The sequence below is a fragment of the Mus caroli genome, unplaced genomic scaffold, assembly GCF_978045245.1.
Source record: "Mus caroli unplaced genomic scaffold, Mus_caroli_1 scaffold_14, whole genome shotgun sequence".
Lineage (NCBI taxonomy): Eukaryota > Metazoa > Chordata > Mammalia > Rodentia > Muridae > Mus > Mus caroli.
Genome location: NW_028227269.1, coordinates 113,115,865 through 113,137,420, shown reverse-complemented (window position 1 = coordinate 113,137,420; position 21,556 = coordinate 113,115,865). Strand labels below are relative to the sequence as shown.

The window sequence follows — 21,556 nt, the reverse complement described above, 5'->3', positions numbered from 1 at the left end:
ACTGACTACAAGAAGATCCTGGACAAATGCAGTCTCCATTTCTAAAGACACTTGAAAGAGCACCAACAAATCGAGGGCAACCTGACACCTCCAAAGCATAGTTAACCAACTACAGCATGCCCTGGATATCCTTACACAATCAAAATACAAGAAAATGACCTTAAACCCAATCTTATAAAGATGATGAAGGCCTTTAAATAGGAGATGAATAAATCCCTTAAGAAATATAGGAAAATACAATTAACAGGTGAAGGTAATAATTAAAATGTGTAAGAATTAATAATGGAATTAGGAACAATAAACACAAACTGATGGAATCTTGTAGATGGAAAGCCTAGAGAGCAGGAGCACTGGATGCAAGGATGATATTCAATAGTTCCATACATTTGTTTGCAAAATTCATTATACCCTTGCTTTTAATAGGTGAGGTGGAGAGATGGCTCAGCAGTTAAGAGCATTGACTACTCATTCAAAGGCCCTGAGTTTAAATCCCACAACCATGTTGCCTCATAACCATCTGCAATGAGATCTAATGCACTTTCTGGTGTGTTAAAGACAGCTAGAGTGTACTTAAATATAATAATAAATAAATATTTTTTTAATACTTTTTTTGGTCTTGGCATTTCTTCTTTTTTTGAATTATTATTTTTAATTAGGTATTTTTCTCATTTACATTTCAAATGCTATCCCAAAAGTCCCCCATACCCCCCCACTATTCTACCCACCCACTCCCACTTTATAGCCCAGGCTTTCCCCTGTACTGTGGCATATAATGTTTGCATGTCCAATGGGACTCTCTCCAGTGATGGCCGACTAGGCCATCTTTTGATACATATGCAACTAGAGTCAAGAGCTCTGTGGTACTGGTTAGTTCATAATGTTGTTTCACCTATAGGATTGCAGATCCCTTTAGCTCCTTAGGTACTTTCTCTAACTCCTCCATTGAGGACCCTGTGATCCATTCAATAGCTGACTGTGAGCATCTACTTCTGTGCTTGCTAGGCCCCGGCATAGTCTCACAAGAGACAGCTATATCAGGGTCCTTTTAGCAAAATCTTGCTAGTGTATGCAATGGTGTCAGCATTTAGAGGCTGATTATGTGATGGAGCCCTGGATATGGCAGTCTCTAGATGGTCCATCCTTTTGTCTCAGCTCCAAACTTTGTCTCTGTAACTCCTTCCACGGGTGTTTTGTTCCCAATTCTAAGAAGGGGCAAAGAGTCCACACTTTGCTCTTAGTTCTTCTTGAGTTTCATGTGCTTCTAAAATTGTATCTAATATCTTGGGTATTCTAAGTTTCTGGGCTAATATCCACTTATCAGTGAGTAATATCACTTGAGTTCTTTTGTGTTTGTGTTACCTCACTCAGGATGATGCCCTCCAGGCCCAACCATTTGCCTAGGAATTTCATAAATTCATTCTTTTTAATAGCTGAGTAGTACTCCATTATGTAAATGTACCAAATTTTTTTGTATCCATTCCTCTGTTGAAGGGAATCTGGGTTCTTTCCAGCTTCTGGGTATTATAAATAAGGCTGCTATGAACATAGTGGAGCACCTGTCTTTCTTACTAGTTGGAACATCTTCTGGATATATGCCCAGGAGAGGTATTGCGAGATCCTCTAGTAGTACTATGTCCAGTTTTCTGAGCACCACCAGACTGATTTTCAGAGTGATTATACAAGCTTGCAATCCCACCAACAATGGAGGAGTGTTCGTCGTTCTCCACATCCTCGCCAGCATCTGCTGTCACCTGAATTTTTGATCTTAGCCATTCTGACTGGTGTGAGATGGAATCTTAGGGTTGTTTTGATTTTCATTTCCCTGATGATTAAGGATGCTGAACATTTTTTCAGGTGCTTCAAAGCCATTCGGTATTCCTCAGGTGAGAATTCTTTGTTTAGCTCTGAGCCCCATTTTTTAATGGGGTTATTTGATTTTCTGAAGTCCACCTTCTTATATTATGATAGGAATTCTGATTGGATCATCATTAAAAATTAAGAAATCATCTCTTTGTCTATACAGCCTCACGGTGAGACAGCATATCTTCATTGTTCTTCTGAAATCTTCTGAAAATGTGGGCAAATAACAAGTGATTATATAAATATTCAATAATAACAGGAAAACCTAGTAATAGCAGTAATCTATCCTCAAATATAATCTCCCTGGCCTTGCCGAAAGAAGCAAGGCGATCATGGCTTTACAATCCCTTGGGCAATCATATGAGGAAAATCACTTGCTAGTTTTTAGCTTCTCCTAGAGGGCTCTTGGCAATGCAGAGATAAACACATAGTTAGATGAGGCCATTGCTTCAGGAAACTTCTTAGGGTATCTGCCCCCAAGCTAGCTCAAACAATAAAATTGGTGCAGGGCAAACAAAGTCAATTGCTAATCAGGATGGCCAGAGAATAGATTAAAAATTCAAAATGTCATTTTATTATAGGCTGAGAGTTCTTTAAAAATGTACTTTTAAAATAGGTGTTCTTGCATGGTTAACCCTTGGAAGAATAGATCTCAGTAAATAAGATAAACTAAAATAAACTTTTCCTAATTAACAGTGTAGATGGTGAAACATATAGTGAAAGAAATTCAGTATTAGTATATGCTATTCATAAAAAGACTGGCTCAGATATTTTTTGTTTGTCTGGAGTGCTTTCAAATAACAGAAATTGGCAGCCCAAATGTGGGCTACCATATAACAAATGTGTTAGATTTGGAGGAGTCATTTTTAGTTATAGGACTAATAACATTAAGAACAATCTGTTCTGTTTGTATTTTCTAATTGTGATTTAAATTTTATCCTTGGACTTGTAACAACAAATCATACATATATTCTGTACCACTTGGATAATCAGGGTTCATCAGTCTGTCCTTGTTCTATGAAGCTTGTATGAATGAAGAAGCTAATTTTAATATGTCCACACAGCAGCAATGGGCTTATTATTAGTCTAAGTCATAGAAGTGGCCTGATTCCTAGCAAGTCAGGTGATAGATTCCCCTGACCATCATGCTTGGCTCCTTCCCACACATCCCTGACTCTTATCATCTCTGCTGGCCACCCGTTTCTCCTCTCCATGCTGGGGAAACCTCCATGTTGTGGATAGTCTTAGGGCCAATTATATTTGAGGTTAATTCCTTTCTCCTGTGAGGGGTGTGAAGAAGGAATGAGTTGAGTACTCAGGTGTTTTCATGTAAATGATCTTCCCACCTTAATTTGTAAAATAAAGGAGAGCTGATGATTGGGCAGATAAAGTAAAGGTGGAGTGGAAAATGAGAGAAAGTCTTTCAGTCCAGTTTTACACTTGCTTGTTTGGGGTTTTCTTGGCATAGTATATCATATTTGTGGCAGAAGGTGGAGAAAGGCTGTCTACTTCAAAAAAGAAAATGAGTAAGAAGCAGAGGCCCCAGTGTTCTTTCATGGGCATGGCCCTCCCATTTCTATAACATTCTTCCACTCACTAGGCCCTATATCCTAAAACCTTCCCACCTCCAATATCACTCACAGGTTGACAACCAAGGATTTAGCATAAAGGGCCAATGAAGGATATGAAAAAGCTAAACCAGAAGATTGAAAGTATTTTCTAGGATGTTTACTGTCTTGTTTTAACATGAATATTTTGCCCTATTTTGCCTAATCTCCCCTTACTATGTTTTCTGAGGCTCTGTTATTGCTAGACTGTAAGGGCCTTTCAGAAACTTAGCCTCTGATTGGAGAAGGATTTTTTGATGTTTATTTATTCATCCATAATTGAAAAGCTTTCCTTACACTACAATATTAGCATAGAGTTCCATGATATGCTTAGTTGGGTGATATTGATTTTAATTTTTTTTTCTTTCCAGTGGTGGTGGTGGCTGTGTCAGCATAGACAAGGGCAACTGTTTAATCCCATCACATAGGAGGCAGAGGCAGGTAGATCAGAGTTTGAGGCCATTCTGGTCTCTGTGAGTTCCATGACCGAAAGGACCACAGAGAAAACATGTCTTGAAAAGAACAAGCAAAGAAAAAAAATAGTATTAAATCATTTCTGCCTTCCCCTTCCTCCTTCCAACCCATCTCATATATCCCATTGCTATTATGATTTGTGTTGGTGATATAGATCAGAGTTCACAGCTTGGTAAGACCATCGTTGCCTTTATCCCATAGCAGCATGCATAGTACTGAATGGCATTATAAGAATTGCCATTATAAAGTAATTTTCTAGAACAGACAGGAGGTCATGTAGCCTGGGCTGGCCTCCAACTTGCTTAGCAGTGATGATCAGCACAGATATTGGGTGCTTCTCAAATGCTAGAATTACAATTATACCTAACTTAGTTTTAATGCAAACTTTTAATGCGTTGGGTTGTAAAAATTGTTCCATGTGGAACTGGAAATTTGGAACTGGATCATTGTCTTGATCACCAGTTTTTCCAACATCATATGTTAACAAATTTACCTTTGAAATATGACAGTGATATCCAACTGTTTGTTTATTGGAACAGTATGTAGTCTTTTCAGATTTGAGTAGGCCTTTCCCAGCCTTGAAAAGGTTGAACAGTATCTTCCTTCTGAGCCCAGCGGAGGCCACTAAGTGCTCCAGAGTTCTCCCAAAACATAAGAACCTAGGGATCACCTCAGGATCACGGGTGAATGGAAGGCATCAGCTTCAAAGAATCGCAGAGGGTCTTGTGCTAGCAGGAACAGGTATGGAGGAACCCCACCAGACCAGAGACTAGGGTCCGTTCCAGTTGGGGCCACCCCACCATCTTCCTTCTGAGCCAAGAGGAGGCTGCTAAGTGCTCCAGAGTGCTCTCCATGCTGCAGGACCTGAGGATCACCTTGGGAACATGTTTGAGTGGAACGCAACACCAGCTTCAAAGAATCGCAGAGTTTCTTGTGCCAGCAGGAACAGGGACAAAGGAACCCACCCAACCAGAGGCTGGGATGCATTCAGGTCGGGGCCAGCCCCACCATCTTCTGTGTGAACCTGGTCGAGGGCATCTAGGGCACCAGAGGTTTCTCCATGCCACAGGACCCCTAGCACACCTAGGACTTCCTGATCACCTGAGAGCATGTGGGTGATAGAAGTAACAGAGCTTCTTGGTTAGGGTTCCCTCAGGCCTTCATCCTCAGCCAGGAGGCAGAGCTGAGACCCAGACACCTGAGCACATTCCTTGCCAGAGGAGAGTCAGCCAACAGGGAGGGTTTTGATCCCAGAACTCAGGAAGTGGACCAAAGCTCCAAACTGCTGAACTCCTGCCCTCCAAGTGTAGAGCTTGCCTGCAGAGAGTGCTCTGACCAGTGGAACTCAGGTGAGAGTTGGACTCCCAGGAGTGCTGACAGAGGCTAACAGAATGACAGGAGGATCAAGCTCCAACCAGATACAGCTTCATCATTAACACCAGAGATTTCCAGATGGTGAAAGGCAAATGTAAGAATCTTACTAACAGAAACCAAGAACACTGGGCATCATCAGAACCCAGTACTCCCACCACAACGAGTCCTAAATACTCCAGCACACCGAAACGCAAGATTTGGATTTAAAATCATATCTCATGATGGTGGTAGAAGATTTAAAGAAGGGCATTAATAACTCACTTAAAGAAATAGAGGAGAACAGTGCTAAAGAGGTAGAGGCCCTTAAAGATGAAGCATAAAAATCCCTCAAGGAATTACAGGAGACTACTGCTAAACAGGTAGAAGTCCTTAAAGAACTACAGGAAAACTGTACTAAACAGGTAGATGAAACACAAAAATCCCTTAAAGAAATGCAGGAAAACACAACCAGACAGGCGATGGAATTGATCAAAACCATCCAAGATCTAAAAATGGAAGGAGAAATAATGAAGAAAATCCAAAGGGAGACAACTCTGGAGATAGAAACCCTAGGAGAGAAATCAGGAACCATAGATGTGAGCATCAGCAACAGAATACAAGAGATGGAAGAGAGAATCTCAGGTACAGAAGATTCCATAGGAAACATGGACACAACTATCAAAGAAAATGCCAAATGCAAAAGATCCTAACTCAAAACATCCAGGAAATCCAGGACACAATGAGGAGACCAAACCTATGGATAATAGGAGTAGATGAGAATGAAGGTTTTCAACTTAAGGGGCCAGCAAATATCTTCAACAAAATTAGAGAAGAAATCTTCCCTAACTTAAAGAAAGAGGTGCCCATGAATACACAAGAAGCCTACAGAACTCCAAATAGACTGGACCAGAAAAGAAATTATGTGTCCTCCTGACACATAATAATCAGAACAACAAATGCACTAAATAAAGACAGAATCTTAAGCAGTAAGGGAAAAATGTCAAGTAACATATAAAGGCAGGCCTATTAGAATTACTCCAGACTTCTCACCAGAAACTATGAAAGCCAAAAGATCCTGGACAGATGTTATACAGACACTAATAGAAAACAAATGCCAGCACAGGCTAGTACACCTAGCCAAACTCTCAATTACCAAAGATGTAGAAACTAAAGTATTCCATGACAAAACCAAATTCACACAATATTTTTCCACGAATCCATCTCATCAAAGGATAATAAAGGGAAAACACCAACACAAAGATGGAAATTACACCCTAGAAAAAGCAAGAAAGTAATCCTTTAACAAAACTAAAAGAAGACAAGCACAAGAATAGATTCCCAACTTTAACAACAAAAATGACAGGAAGCAACAATTACTTTTCTTTGATTTCTCTTAACATCAATGGACTCAATTACCCAATAAAAAGACATAGTCTAACAGACTGGTTACATAAATAGGACCCAACTTTTTGCTGCTTACAGGAACCCACCTCAGGGAAAAAGACAGACACTACCTCAGAGTAAAAGGCTGGAAAACAATTTTCCAAGTAAATGGTCCAATGAAACAAGCTGGAGTAGTCATTCTAGTATAAAATAAAATCAATTTCCAATGCAAAGTTATCAAGAAAGACAAGGAGGGGCACTTCAGACTCATCAAAGGTAAAATCTACCAAGATGATCTCTCAATTCTATATATCTATGCTCCAAATGCCAGGGCAGCCACATTTGTTGGGGATGGCCTGTGACTCTCATGTCCGGATTCCAGTCTGGAAGGCATCTTGGAACTGAAAGAGAGGGAAACTAGGTGATGAGAGAAAGATGGAAGCAAGACAAGTAGTCTGATCAAGGTTCAAAATTTTAATGGCCAACAAACTTTATAAAGGAATGGGGAAAGCACATTCCCACCAAATCATCCTTGGAGCCCAGCTGCAGGTGACCACATGTAGGCTCCTAGAACAGCTAGGCAGCAGGTAGCAGCAGTGGCAGTGGCGGAACAACAGAGTGATCCAGGGAGGCAGGCTCCACCCCAGGTGATCTCCCTAGTTACAACAAGGTCAAGCCTGGCTCAGCCTGATTCAGGCTTATGGGAGACTACACTCATTAAAGAAACTTTAATAAAGCTCAAAGCACACATTGTACCTCAAGCAATAATAGTGGGAGACTTCAACACTCCACTCTCACCAATGGAAAGATCCTGGAAACAGAAAATAAGCAGAGACACATGGACACTAACAGAAGTTATGAAACAAATGGATTTAACAGTTATCTATAAAACATTTTATCCTAAAACAAAAGGATATACCTTCTTCTCAGCACCTCATGGTATCTCCTCCAAAATTGACCATATAATTGGTCACAAAACAGGCCTCAACAGATACAAAAATATTGAAATTAACCCATGCATCCTATCAGATCACCACAGACTAAGGCTGATCTTCAATAACAACATATATAATAGAAAGCCAACATTCACGTGGAAACTGAACACTCAACTAAATGATACCTTGGTCAAGGAAGAAATAAAGAAATTAAAGACTTTTTAGAGAGTAATGAAAATTAAGCCACAACATACCCAAATTTAAGGGACACAATGAAGGCAGTCCGAAGAAGAAAACTTGCCACAGACCCTCTAGGTCCCTTGTCTGCATGGAATAAATCTCTGGAGCAGATGGGCAAGGAGTTGGCGGGAACTGAGAGACAGACTCAACACAAGGGAGTGTGGATCTGAATGTAATTTGTCAAATTGAGCATCAAATTTTTTTTACAGAAGAAAATAGGGAAGTTAGGTGAAACACCGGCAAGGTACAAAGAGGTTACTGGATTCCTACACAAAGCAAATAAATACAAATATGGAAGAACTGGCAGCAACCAACTGGGGTAAAACTCAATGTTAACAAATGGTATCAAAAACATCTCCACCTAAGGTCCACTTAATCTTGGAAGCCAGGGGCAAGGGCTTCGTGCCCTTGCCATAGTTCCTACTCTAGTCTATTGTATAGTCCACCTTCCCCCTAGGTCATTGTAAATACTTGTTGTGTATGGGTGTGACTCAGCTACCTATAGTTTTAAGTATCTACTCTGGTTCCTCTTTAGGTCACAAACTTCCTTCTTCCTAAATAATGGTAAATTTCTGTGTAGGGCAGTGATTTAGCTATCCATGCCCAAGGTTGGATCAAGAACTCCCTAGAATCTAACTTAGCTATATGTCAAAATAGCAATTCTTAGGAGCACTTGTAATAAAGCAATACTAAGGGAAAGTACACAGATCTGTTTACCAACTAAAGCAAGGACATTGGAGCATTCTTTATACAGGATGCCACTGTTCCAGGAGACTAAGTTTCCATGAACTTTTTGCCTCAGGAAAGTGCCCAGGTTTTCGAGGCCTGTCGTGCTTGTCACTACTGGAGTGGATGTAGCAAAAACTCATAGCCCTAGTTCCTCCAAAAAGAAACTAGAGAGAACATACACTAACAGCCTGACAGCACACCTAGAAGCTCTAGAATAAAAGGAAGCAAATTCACCCAAGAGGAGTAGACTGCAGAAATTAATCAAACTTAAGGCAGAAATCAACCAAGTGGAAATAAGAGGACCGTGGATTGGAAAGCTATTCTGGTAGAGATAAAGCTTTATAAGTATACAAATTCTCTGTCCATGAGGTCTCTGCCAATTAGGTTCTCTACCATAAGGATGTCCTCTCTGCCCTCATCCCATTAAATGGATGCACATGCAGGTTGAGAAACAGATTGAGTTGAAGAACAGTTGCTGGATTTCTACTTCCTTGTCAATGTGAATTTCTTTTGGGCTGCTAATTTTTCTGTGAGAACCACAGCGGTTCTTCCTCATTTTGTTGTATGTGTACTCCAGTAATCCCTACATGGTTACATGTGGGCAATATATAAGAGCTCAAGACTCATCATTGTACTGCTACCCTCAGCTGCTCTGGCCAAGGTACAGCTTGATAAAGGCAACAAAGACCCTGATATGTCTTGTTTAGACCTTATTACAAATTGGTACTGCTAGAGTTGTATCCAACTGCCACTAGGTAAGGGGATTACTTTGAAAGAAGTATTGAGGATAATGTAGAAACAACTTAAATTCAGACACTGAGACACCAGTCATCTCCAGATAAACAAGAGCCATTTTTTCCTGAAGCTGAACCAAGTACGCACACCCTTCAGGATAACCTTACTAGTCAAGTCAGACTGGGCAACTTTATGAGAAATCTACTTGCAGGTGAGTTGAGGACCAGCAGGGGGCACAATGAGGCCAAGAATGGTCAGCAGAGAGATGCAGTGCGTGTGGAGGGGACTCTGTGTCTTCTGTTGTTTTCTATCTTAACTTACATGTATGTATTGTGATTCACATGTAATGTTTCCATGCACAAACACAGTGAAGATTCTTTGAAGTTAAACTCTTCAAAGATTTATATCTATATCTATATCTATCTATCTATCTATCTATCTATCAAAATATATATCATGTATATTCATGTCTTCTTGATGCAATCTTCTGTTGACCTATATATACACAGTTTATTTACATAATTTAGTTCTTCTGATAATGCTGCAATAATCACTCATATATAAAAGTTTCTGAAGTATATTTAGTTTTGGTAATTTGGGTGACATTTGTAATGTATAAGATATTGGAAAGGCAAATGTTAATTGTATGTATTGAAAGGAGGCTGTGAATTCTAATAAGGTAGCTGTTTTTGAAATTTCCCATCACTATTGTCATCCTTGTAACCACCTGTAAATCCATCTGTCAACTGTGTCACAAGTGGGGCCACTATCTCAGGCTGCAAATCTTTTTAGTGCACAGACTCAACCCAAAGTTCATGGATGAGGTATGGGATGACTTTCCACAGAAAAGATTAAGACTTGGGCTTCAGCATCCTGATTCCTGACCCAGGTGTCCCCTCTTCTCCAGCATTATGCTTATCTAATATGTATCCTGCTCATAAATATGCAAATCCTGTGAGTCTACAGTGGTAAATATAGGGTTGTCTATACCACACAAACATCATAAGATCACTGGTCTCTCTACAGTTACTTGGCACACAGGAACTCACCATGGGATGGAGCTGTATCATCCTCTTTTTGGTAGCAACAGCTACAGGTAAGGGGCTCACAGTAGCAGGCTCGAGGTCTGGCCATATACTTGGGTGACAATGACATTCACTCTGCCTTTCTCTCCACAGGTGTCAACTCCCAGGTCCAACTGCAGCAGTCTGGGGCTGAGCTGGTGAGGCCTGGGGCTTCAGTGAAGATGTCCTGCAAGGCTTCTGGCTACACCTTCACCAGCTACTGGATGAACTGGGTGAAGCAGAGGCCTGGACAAGGCCTTGAGTGGATAGGAGTGATTGATCCTTCTGATAGTTATACTAGCTACAATCAAAAGTTCAAGGACAAGGCCACATTGACTGTAGACGAATCTTCCAGCACAGCCTACATGCAACTCAACAGCCTGACATCTGAGGACTCTGCGGTCTATTACTGTGCAAGACACAGTGTTGCAACCACATCCTGAGAGTGTCAGAAACCCTGGAGGTGCAAAAGCTGCCCTGAGACTTAGGAAACTCAGAGCAGGTTTGCTTGTAGCCTTGCTCAGATACAGCCAGGATGGTATGTAGTATGGGCCCCGGACATGTATTGTTTGCAATCTAATTTTGGCAAATGACAAAGTTGGTAGTTTTATGTGAATGGGTTCATGATAATGTGATGCTCATTGTTAAAATTATCACTTTCAGGTCAAAGGACTTTGGTTTTCACAGAGGCATAGTTTAGGTTCAGGTTTCCTGAAAGGAAGAACTTCAGAATGCTGTATAAGAACCTCATATTATTGATGGAATAAAAGAGAGTATTTCTGCTTTTGTTCCATATCCCTTTTAAGAGTAGTTGGTGTTCTATAAGGTTTGAAAAGGGAAGTCCCTGAAAACCTCTCTTTAGCTTTGGTGCCAGGAATTGAATGCAGAATGCACATATATGCTAATACATCCTGTTCTGAGTTATGTCCTCACATGGAAAACCCTTTGATGTCTTATCAGCATGTATATAACATAGAAAAGTAGAAACAGAAGTGTAGGCAAGGGGGCTGAGACCTCATCATTCCTACTGACTAAAGATGTGTCAATTGACGAGTAGAAGGAAGACAAAAACACTTGAGTCATTTGGAATGAGACTCTAATCTTAACACTAGATAAATTCTGCTTTTAATGTTTCTTAAAGAAAATTCACTTGTCTGACAGTGGGGCACCCCCACAATCCATGTTTAAGCTCAAAACCAAAGCTTTTCAGGAGCATCAAACATCTGATAAAGAGAAAGATTTCTGAGATGATCAGTATACTGCTTATGTTTTTATTTGAAACCATCTGCACTAAGCATGATGTTCATTTCCCCACCGTATGGGAGAAGAGCAAAACAGGGCAAATGCATCTGCTAGCATAGTCCCAGTGTGTGAACATTATCACACTCACCATTTGGGGTGATGTTATTCATAAAGTTTATTCAGAAAGTTCTTACAGAAAATTTTATTCCTGGATCAGTAAGTGGCACACAAAATAATGTAGTCTCATTTCTGTGTGAGGCTGTGTTTTCTATAAGTGCTGCAAGATTGGAGAAACACAAACATGAATTAAAAAAGATCTATCCAGAAAGAGAATATTCAATGATCCTATCTCCCAGAATAGAAAGGTGTATTGGGATCACCCAGGTTACTTTTTGTTCTGTTTTGTTTATATTTTTGTTTTGTTTTATTTTGTTTTGTTGGTTTTGCTTGTCTTGATTATGTTTCATATTTTAATTTAATTAATATATTTTTAAATTTTTTAAACCTACTTTTTATATTCCAGTCATTATCCCCCTCCCAGTCATCCCTTTGACAGTTCCTCATCCTATTCATCCTCCCCTGTTACAATTAAGATGTCTCCTCCCTACTCCCTGGGATCTCAAGTCTCTTAAGGGTTAGGTGCATATCTTCTGACTGAGGCTAGGCCAGGCAGTCCTCTGCAGTGTATGTCAGGTATGGCTTTTATCCTGATCATTTACTGAGGTTCTCAAGATTTACAATGATGGGTGGTGGACCAGGAGAGGAACTCAGGTAAGATCAAGATAAAGGCTAGAAGCCCCAGAGAAAGAACAAGAGGAGCTTCACTTGCTCATGGCATCAGGCCACTGTCAAGTCACCTCAGTCCCTGAGTGAGATTCATGGCCATTAGTCAAGAAGGGTCAAGGATCCAAGCCTTGCTTCCTGTACATATGGCAACACCCCTAACATCTCAGACCAAGACAACAGGACATGAGACATGACCACAGTAAAGTAGGCCCAAAAGTGTTCTCCATGCTAATGATGTTCCTAAATAACTGCAGAGGTTAGCCAGGAAGTTTCTGTTCCCAGACATTCCTCTCTGCAAATGGTATTTAATTTTAGGCCCACTCTGAGAAGTAGGGTATGGTTTTCCATATACTCATTCTTCCCTGACAGTAAACTTTTTTTTCCCTTTTTCTTATTAGGAATTTTCTGCATTTACGTTTCTAATGCTATCCCAAAAAAAAACCCATGCCTTCCCCTCCTTCCCCTCACTCTCCTCCTATCCCCCACGCCCCCTGCACTCCCACTTCTTGGCCCTGGCGTTCCCCTGTACTTAGGCATATAGTTTGCAAGACCAATGGGCCTCTCTTTCCACCGATGGCCCATTAGGCCATCTTCTTATACATAAGCAGCTAGAGAAACGAGCTCCAGGGGTTACTGGGTAGTTCATAATGTTGTTCCACCTATATGGTTGCAGATCCCTTTAGCTCCTTGGGTACTTTCTCTACCTCCTCCATTGGGGGCCCTGTGATCCATCCAATAGCTGACTGTGAGCATCCATTCTGTGTTTGCTAGGCCCAAGATTAGCATCACAAGAGACAGCTAAATCAGGGTCCTTTCAGCAAAATCTTTCTGATGTATGCAATGGTGTCAGTTTTTGGGGGCTGATTATGGGATGGATCCCTGGATATGGCAGTCTCTAGATGGTCCATCCTTTCGTCTCAGCTCCAAACTTTGTCCCTGTTACTCCTTCCATGGGTATTTTGTTCCCAATTCTAAGAAGAGGCAAAGTGTCCACACTTTGGTCTTAGTTCTTCTTGAGTTTCATGTGTTTTACAAATTGTATCTTATATCTTGGGTATTCTAAGTTTCTGGGCTAATTTCCATTTATCAGTGAGTACATATCATGTGAATTCTTTTGTGATTGGGTTACCACACTCAAGATGATGCCCTCCAGGTCCATCCATTTGCCTAGGAATTTCATTAATTCATTTGTTTTAATAGCTGTGTAGTACTCCATTGTGTAAATGTACCACAGTTTCTATATCCATTCCTCTGTTGAGGGACATTTGGGTTCTTTCCAGCTTCTGGCTATTATAAATAAGGCTGCTATGAACATAGTGGAGCATGTGTCCTTCTTACCGGTTGTCACACCTTCTGTATATATGCCCAGGAGAGGTATTGCAGGATCCTTCAGTAGTACTATGTCAAATTTTCTGAGGAATCACCAGACTGATTTCCAGAGTGGTTGTACAAGCCTGCAATTCCGCCAACAATGGAGGAGTGTTCCTCTTCCCCCATATCCTCGCCAGCCTCTGCTGTCACCTGAATTTTTGATCTTAGCCATTCTGACTGGTGTGATGTGGAATCTCAGGGTTGTTTTGATTTGCATTTCCCTGGTGATTAAGGATGCTGAACATTTTTTCAGGTGCTTCTCAGCCATTTGGTTTTCCTCCGGTGAGAATTCTTTGTTTACCTCTGAGCCACATTTTTAATGGGGTTATTTGATTTTCTGGAGCCCACCTGCTTGAGTTCTTTATATATATTGGATATTAGTCCCCTGTCTGATTTAGGATAGGTAAAGAGCCCTTCCCAATCTGTTGGTGGACTTTTTGCATTACAGAAGCTTTGCAATTTTATGAGGTCCCATTTGTTGATTCTCAATCTTATAGCACAAGCCATTGCTGTTCTATTCAGGAATTTTCCCCCTCTGCCCATATCTTCGAGGCTTTTGCCCACTTTCTCCTCTATAAGTGTCACTGTCTCTGGATTCATGTGGAGTTCCTTGATCCACTTAGTTTTGACCTTAGTACAAGATAGGAATGGATCAATTCGCATTCTTCTACATGTTAACTGCCAGTTGTGCCAGCACCATTTGTTGAAAATGCTGTCTTTTTTCCACTGGATGGTTTTAGCTCCCTTGTCAAAGATCAAGTGACCATAGGTGTGTGGGTTCATTTCTGGGTCTTCAATTCTATTCCATTGGTCTACTTGTTTGTTGCTACACCAGTACCATGCAGTTTTTATCACAATTGCTCTGTAGTAAAGCTTTAGGTCAGGCATGGTGATTCCACCAGAGGTTCTATTATCCTTGTGAAGAGTTTTTGCTGTCCTAGGTTTTTTGTTAATCCAGATGAATTTGCAGATTGCACTTTCTAATTCGTTGAAGAATTGAGTTGGAATTTTGATGGGGATAGCATTGAATCTGTAGATTGCTTTTGGCAAGATAGCCATTTTTACTATATTGATCCTGTCCATCCATGAGCATGGGAGATCTTTCCGTATTCTGAGATCTTCTTTAATTTCTTTCTTCAGAGACTTGAAGGTCTTGTCATACAGATCTTTCACTTCCTTAGTTAGAGTCACACCAAGGTATTTTATATTATTTGTGACTATTGAGAAGGGTGTTGTTTCCATAATTTCTTTCTCAGCCTGTTTATCCTTTGTATACAGAAAGTCCATTGACTTGTTTGAGTTAATTTTGTACCCAGCTACTTCATTGAAGCTATTTATCAGGTTTAGGAGTTCTCTGGTGGCATTTTTAGGGTCACTTACATATACAATCATATCATCTGCAAAAAGTGGTATTTTGACTTCTTCCTTTCCAATTTGTAACCCCTTGATCTCCTTTTGTTTTCAAATGGCTCTGGCTAGGACTACAACTACAATGTTGAATAGATAGGGAGAAAGTGGGCAGCCTTGTCTAGTCCCTGATTTTAGCGGGATTGCTTCCAGCTTCTCACCATTTACTTTGACGTTGTCCTGAAGCAGATATAGAAGATGGTGACTTATCAGAGGAAGGAGCATGCTTTTGCATGTGTCATGAGGTGTGATTAGGATGAGATCTACCACCCATTCAGAGTAAGAAAATAGCTTCTGATGAGACCTGCATTCTTCCAAAACATCCTTATAGCTCATTAGCCACTACCAGTTAATGCAGGCAGCCTTCCCTGAAGTTATAGAGCAACCTCAGGGTTTCCCAGCAGTGACCAATGGACCACATTGAACTTTTTATCTTGGTATGGAACATTTAATTTCTCCATGAAACACTCAAAGAGTTTAGCTTGTGAGAAATAACTTTAATCCCAGAACTATATATTTTCTTCCCATATATCCTACATTGAATTAGAAAACGATATTGTAATCCATTTCACTACCAGGAAAATATTACAAAATATTTACAGGACAATACTAAAAATAACTCAAAAACAAAAGCCAAGATGAAATAAACTTTATTTATCCTTCAGAATTCTCTACTCAAGGCATATAATTCAAAACAAGTTACTAAAACTTAAAGAAAAATAACTAGCAGAATTCCCAAAATAGAGAGATGAAGAGAGGGAGGAGATGGTGGTATCAAATAGAACAGGGTTTAGCAGCAGTGTTTCACATCCTGGCCTATTATAAAGAAACACCTTGTGTGGGGTGAGGGCATAGATCCCAGCAGGCAAACATTAGCAGGCTCATGGAAGTGGACATGAAAAACACCTTACAGTGGACATTTCTCTTAACCTTAACTTTAACAAGTGTCTCTTGTTCCACAAACCAGTACGCTGATGAGAAGCCTGTCCTGGAAGAACGAGAGTCTATCACAGCAGTCCTTCCATCTTTTCATAAATACTTCATAAGCATTGTCCTTGGTTTGTACTGAGACAGGAATTGAAGGACTAGATCTTGGCTGCTTTGGCAATGAGCACAGCAGAGTCATCCTGAGATCTTCTTTGGGGAACAGCAGTACCCCGCTTATTCTCATGGTGTACCCTCAGTGCAGTGGGCACAAAATGTATGACCCTTATTTTGGGATTGGTGATCTGGGGCTTGGCACTGATGGTCACTGTGGACTTCTTCTTGATGGTGGCTGCTCTTGCATCCTCTGCCTTTGGTTGCTGAATGAGGCTGGGCAGGGCACTCAACACTCCTTGGTTGGGCAAGGGAGCTGGTGGGAAAAGACCAGGTGGGGCAGATGCAAGAGGAGGCCTCAAGGGTAGGCACATCATGCTAGGATGAGGAGAAGGGATACCTGGAAGTGCTGTAGGAGGTAGACTTGGTAGGGTTCTTTAAGGATGGTCCTCAAGGACCAGACCTGATGGGCCTGTTGGAGGCCATTGAGGTAAAAGTTGTGGTAAAGGCCCTTGGATTCCTGCCATTCCAGGTGGTCTTAGGAATGGAGGAAGACCTACACATGGGTCAGGATTCTGTAAGGGTGGGACAGGTGGTCTTCGTGGCATGGAAGCTGCTTGTATCTAAGAAGTATGAACAGACTGTAGAGCGTGTACCATCAGAGTAGGAATCTACTTTGTGCTGCTTTTGTGATTGCTTCTCTGCTTCAGAATTATCAGAGTTTTTGTCATCATCCTCTTTTGAAAATTCTTCAAGTTCCTGTTCTTCCTCAGGGATATCATGACCTACCATTCGAAGCATCTTGGCATGAACAGGAGCCAGCTCCTTCATGTGCTTCTTCCTTAGGTTCCCAGACATATCAGCAAATCGGATGCCCAAACCTGACTTTGTCTCCTCAGTGATTTTGTGCTTACTGTTATCGATGTGCCTGAACTCATACCAGTCATTCTCTGCATCCAATATGTCAGTATCACTGTCCTCAGGTCTCACATCATGCTTATCTTGATCCATGGACTTAGGATAGCCACCATCTTCGCTGGTGATGGACAGGGTATCATCATAACTCTGCTGAGCACATCCTGGACTGTACAGCATGTCATCATCCTGTCTCCAAGGGGGAAATTCTAGAGCAAAACCCACTTTACTGCCATACATCTGCAGGACTTGAGGAGAAAGTGGGACAAGTGGAGGGCCTGGTGGTTTCTTGCCAGGAGGTAAACGTGGAACACCATGTCCCAGAAGAGGAAGGAAGGATAGTAATTGTTCCAATTGGAGGCCCATATGCTGAGATTTTCTTCAGGATGGACGTGGCTGGGCACCAGGAAGTGGAATGTCCTGAATCAAGATATTGGAAGGAGCATGTTGCATGTCACACAAAGGGGTGTTCTCTACTTCCACGTGCTGAGTGTTCTTGACAGCATCAAAATTCTGGCTTAGTTGAGCTCTCTTCTGTTTATATTCTACTTCTGGCTTTCTCAATTCTTTGTAAATATCTGGGTTTTATTTTTCATAAACTTGAAGAATTCATTGAAAGGTGTCTTGCAGCTTTTTTTTGCTTGTCTTTCAGTACTTTCTCATTCAACTGTGGCTGTTGTACTGGGTTAAACACCATCATCAAATTCCCCCCTGCCCTGGATAATCTGTTTTGGATCTTTCATCTTCAAAACTGCAGCTCATACCACCATGCACTGCTTTTTGTTCTTACTCATTTCTCTCTTCCATGCTTCCTTTTGGGCTTGGTCTATGGGGTCCATAAACTTCCCATTCTTGGTAGAGGATGTTGAACTTTGCCCCATGTTGACAATTTATATGATTTACTTCTTTTTTTTCCCACATGTTCTTTTTATTCAAGGGTTTATTCACAGGCAGTATTTAAAGTCAGTTTTTTTAAATTAAAGGCCTAAACTATAAAATTTTTATAAATATGACACTGGCAAAGAATAAGAATCTGTATAATTGAAACCCTGATTATCCTGGAGTCCAAGTTTGTAACATGGAACACAATGAACAGTAACATTCACAAGGAACAACTGAGAAACCACAGGTACTGGGTAACTTTGTCAACAAAGAGGAAGGTCAGTTCTGCCTTGCTGAGTAGGAAAGCAACAACTAGTTCTTCTGTGGCAGAGCATCAACTGTGCTTCAGAACTTCGCCTATAAAGTCTCTTTCTCCATCAGCAAATCCAAGTATCTCTGCTGAAGCTTTTTCTCTCGTTCCCGTTGCTGCTGCACATCTTCTCTTAGACACTCTAGCCTATGGGGAATAGCAGAGTCTTCATGTTTCTTGAGTTCTTCAAAAGTGCATAGCTCTAAGTGAGCCTGATAAACCTGGTCCCATAAATCATTCAATTGTTTCATGAGCCCCATAGCACGAGACTGGTAACCACCAAGCAAAATTTTCATCTTGTTTTCCATCTTTGCAGCTCTCTTGGCTTCTGTTGTCATGTGACCCATGTTTCTCTCAAGTCTCTTTTCAAGTGATTCAATTCTGTCCTTGCTAGCAAGATTAGCATGGGTGTAGCAGCTCTGAGCAGGAAGATAGAGGACTTGATTGTAGCATTCCTCCCACACCTGGTTGTAAGCTTCAATGGAGAGTTCTCCATGGCTCATTCCTTGTTTTACCACTTCCATCTCTTGTACCAGAGCATCCTGGGCCTTTTTCAGATCTTCTTTGGAGAACTTCTCATAAGGGCTATGCTCAGGATAGGTAATGTGCTCTGAATTGTTGGTAGCAAGCCCGACATTTTTTCCTTTTTTATTTCCAGATGGTCCGTAGGGATGATGTAGAAGATCATAATGAAGCATCGTAATCATTTCTTTTTTGATCAGTTATTCACTATTCTGTAAATCTGTTAGAGGTGATTCTACATTTAAAGGTCTTAAAATAGTTTCATTTACTTCAGACAGTCTGGGTAGATCCTTCTGAACAGTTTTGTGCATTTCTTTTATTTCCATTACAGGCTCAGCATCTCTTATGGCATGCTTTCGAGCATCCACATCAGTAGCATCTTCAATATAGGTATCATCTATTTCATGTTCTTCCAGTTCCTTCTCAGCATTTTCAGGCAGAACAATTTCAAAATTGTTCTTAGGTGCAGGGAGGCCTAACAACCCTACATGGAGATGTTCACAAGATTCTCTGTCCATCTGCTTCACATAAGAGGGCTCACTGTAGTCTGCCATTCTGTCCTCTGGATTAATGTTTAACTTGTCTCTAAGTGGTGTTCTAACTGGGGTGGCATCAGAGACTGGTTTAGGGGTTGTTCCACTTCGTGGAGTCAGCCATTCAGCTCCATTAGGTGGAGTCCTGAAAGGGGTAGACAGAACTGTATTTGGAGTCTGCACAACCTGCCACTGTGGGGTTACACCAGAGAAGTCACTCTCATGCAGGGGGGGATTAAGCCCACCTTTCAATTGAGTGTCCACATTGGTCAAGGCCATGAGGTTCTGAGCTTCCTGTAGAATCCTGTCTTGAGAGTCTGGTGTCCATGGGCTTCTCAGAGCAATGTTGTTTTTGTTTGTGGCATCGTACAGAGACAGGAGAGTGCTAGAAGGAGTTTGTTATTCCAGACTCCTCCACTGTCTGCAGTGCAACTTCACTGGCCTGGCCTACCTTGACAACTTCATGGAGTTCAGCATCTGAAATCTGAGGCGCAGGCAACCCTAGTTTGCTTCTCTTTTCAGTAATCTCAGAGACACCACTAGTTTGGAGGATAGCTGTTTATCTTTTTTTTTTTTTCTCTCTTCCTCCTTTTTCAAATCTTAGCTCCCCATCAAGATCCTGTTGTCGTAATTGCCTGAAATCTGCAACAAGGGCCTGGTAATTCTCCTCAGAAGTATCATAAAAACCAGGAGCAGGCTTTTTTTTCAAATGGGAATTCAGCATTATAATCGACTCCTCTCTTCTTTTTCCTTTTCTTCTGAAACTCTATAGCAGCTGCTCAAAGCTCTCATCTTTTCTGGAGGGCAGCAAGGCGCCTTGCTTCCTCCAACTGCTTTTCTCTTGCTTTCCTTTTAGCCTTCTTTCCTTGAGTATTGGCCAGACGGGCTCGAGCCTCAGAAAGCATCTCAAGTTCATCTTCATCCATGTGAATTGGATCAGGCCGGGCTGGTTTGGTTTCTGGGTTTGGATCTATCTCTCCAGGCTTAAGTTTTCGGGGATCATCTGTTGTTTCCTCTTCATTGTCCCTTTGTGCAGTTTTGTCCAGGAGGAACTCATAGTGTTCCAAGCACTGGGCTGTTTTTCTTCCTATGATCAGAGTAATGGTCCTCCACTGCGTTGGCATCAGCTTGGCCAAGTGCAAGAGTTTTTCTACCTCTTCTCTGGACCATTCAGTTTTTTTAATACTTGGATCCAGCCATTCGTACCATCTGGCTTTGCATTGCTTTGCCATTATCCAATGCAGCAATGAAGCAATCCTAGACCACTGGTTTTTCCCATATTTCATTACTGCTGCTTTCAAAATTTCATCCTCTGTATTCCTCCACATTCCTCCTTTTATCATGATCCGGGGCATTTTGGCAGCAGTATGTCCCAGCAAGCAGCCAAGAGGAGCTTTGAGAACATAGTAATGGTGCTTTGGTCACGGACTCAGGGAGGCCACTTCCTACAAGAGCAACCTTCTGCTTATGGATTCAGAGAAGCCACTTCCTTCAAGAGCGACCTTCTGCTTTTCATATGATTTACTTCTTAATTTTAAAGCAGGAATGACTGTGAGGTTCCTGGGCAGGCAAGAGCAGCTAGAAGGTTCTCCTGGAGAACTTTCTGAGAAGGGCACTTCACCTCTGCCTCTGGCTCAACCACGCAGATACTCCCATCTTGAAACCTCATGCCTTGGAAAGAAAGAATTTATATTTATCAAAACTTCTGCACACAACAATTAATTGTATAGCTTAATAGAAATTTCTTTTTTATCATTCTGAGGAATGTAGATATTTTTAAAATGTAACAGTTTAAGATTTCATAAAACACTTAATAGACTCAGATACCATTTCTATACATTTTAAAGAAGTTTAGAGTACCCAATATTATAAGGTCATTTGTGTTTATGAGACCTTTAATATATCATTAGAACACTTACAAATATGCACTGCTGCACTTTGAATGGACATGCTCAAAACATATAATAAAACCAATTCCATGGCTGGTGAGATTGCGTAGCAGTTGAAAGCACTGGCTGTTCTTCCAGAGCACCTGAGTTCAATTCCCATCAACCACATGTTGGTTCACACCAATTTGTAATGGGTTCCAATGTCCTCTTTTGATGTGTCTGAGAACAGCTCTAGTATGCTCATGTAACTAAAAAACTCTTAAGTTGTTTTTAAGTTCACA

The 21,556-nt window shown here is 41.1% G+C and overlaps 2 pseudogenes; both read right to left on the bottom strand.

Moving 5' to 3' along the window:
* Positions 1-16,123: 16,123 nt before the first annotated feature.
* LOC110306645 (WW domain-binding protein 11 pseudogene) lies at positions 16,124-18,020 on the bottom strand (annotated as a pseudogene).
* A 346-nt stretch (positions 18,021-18,366) lies between these two features.
* Positions 18,367-20,741, bottom strand: LOC110307445 (cell division cycle 5-like protein pseudogene; annotated as a pseudogene).
* Positions 20,742-21,556: the final 815 nt, after the last annotated feature.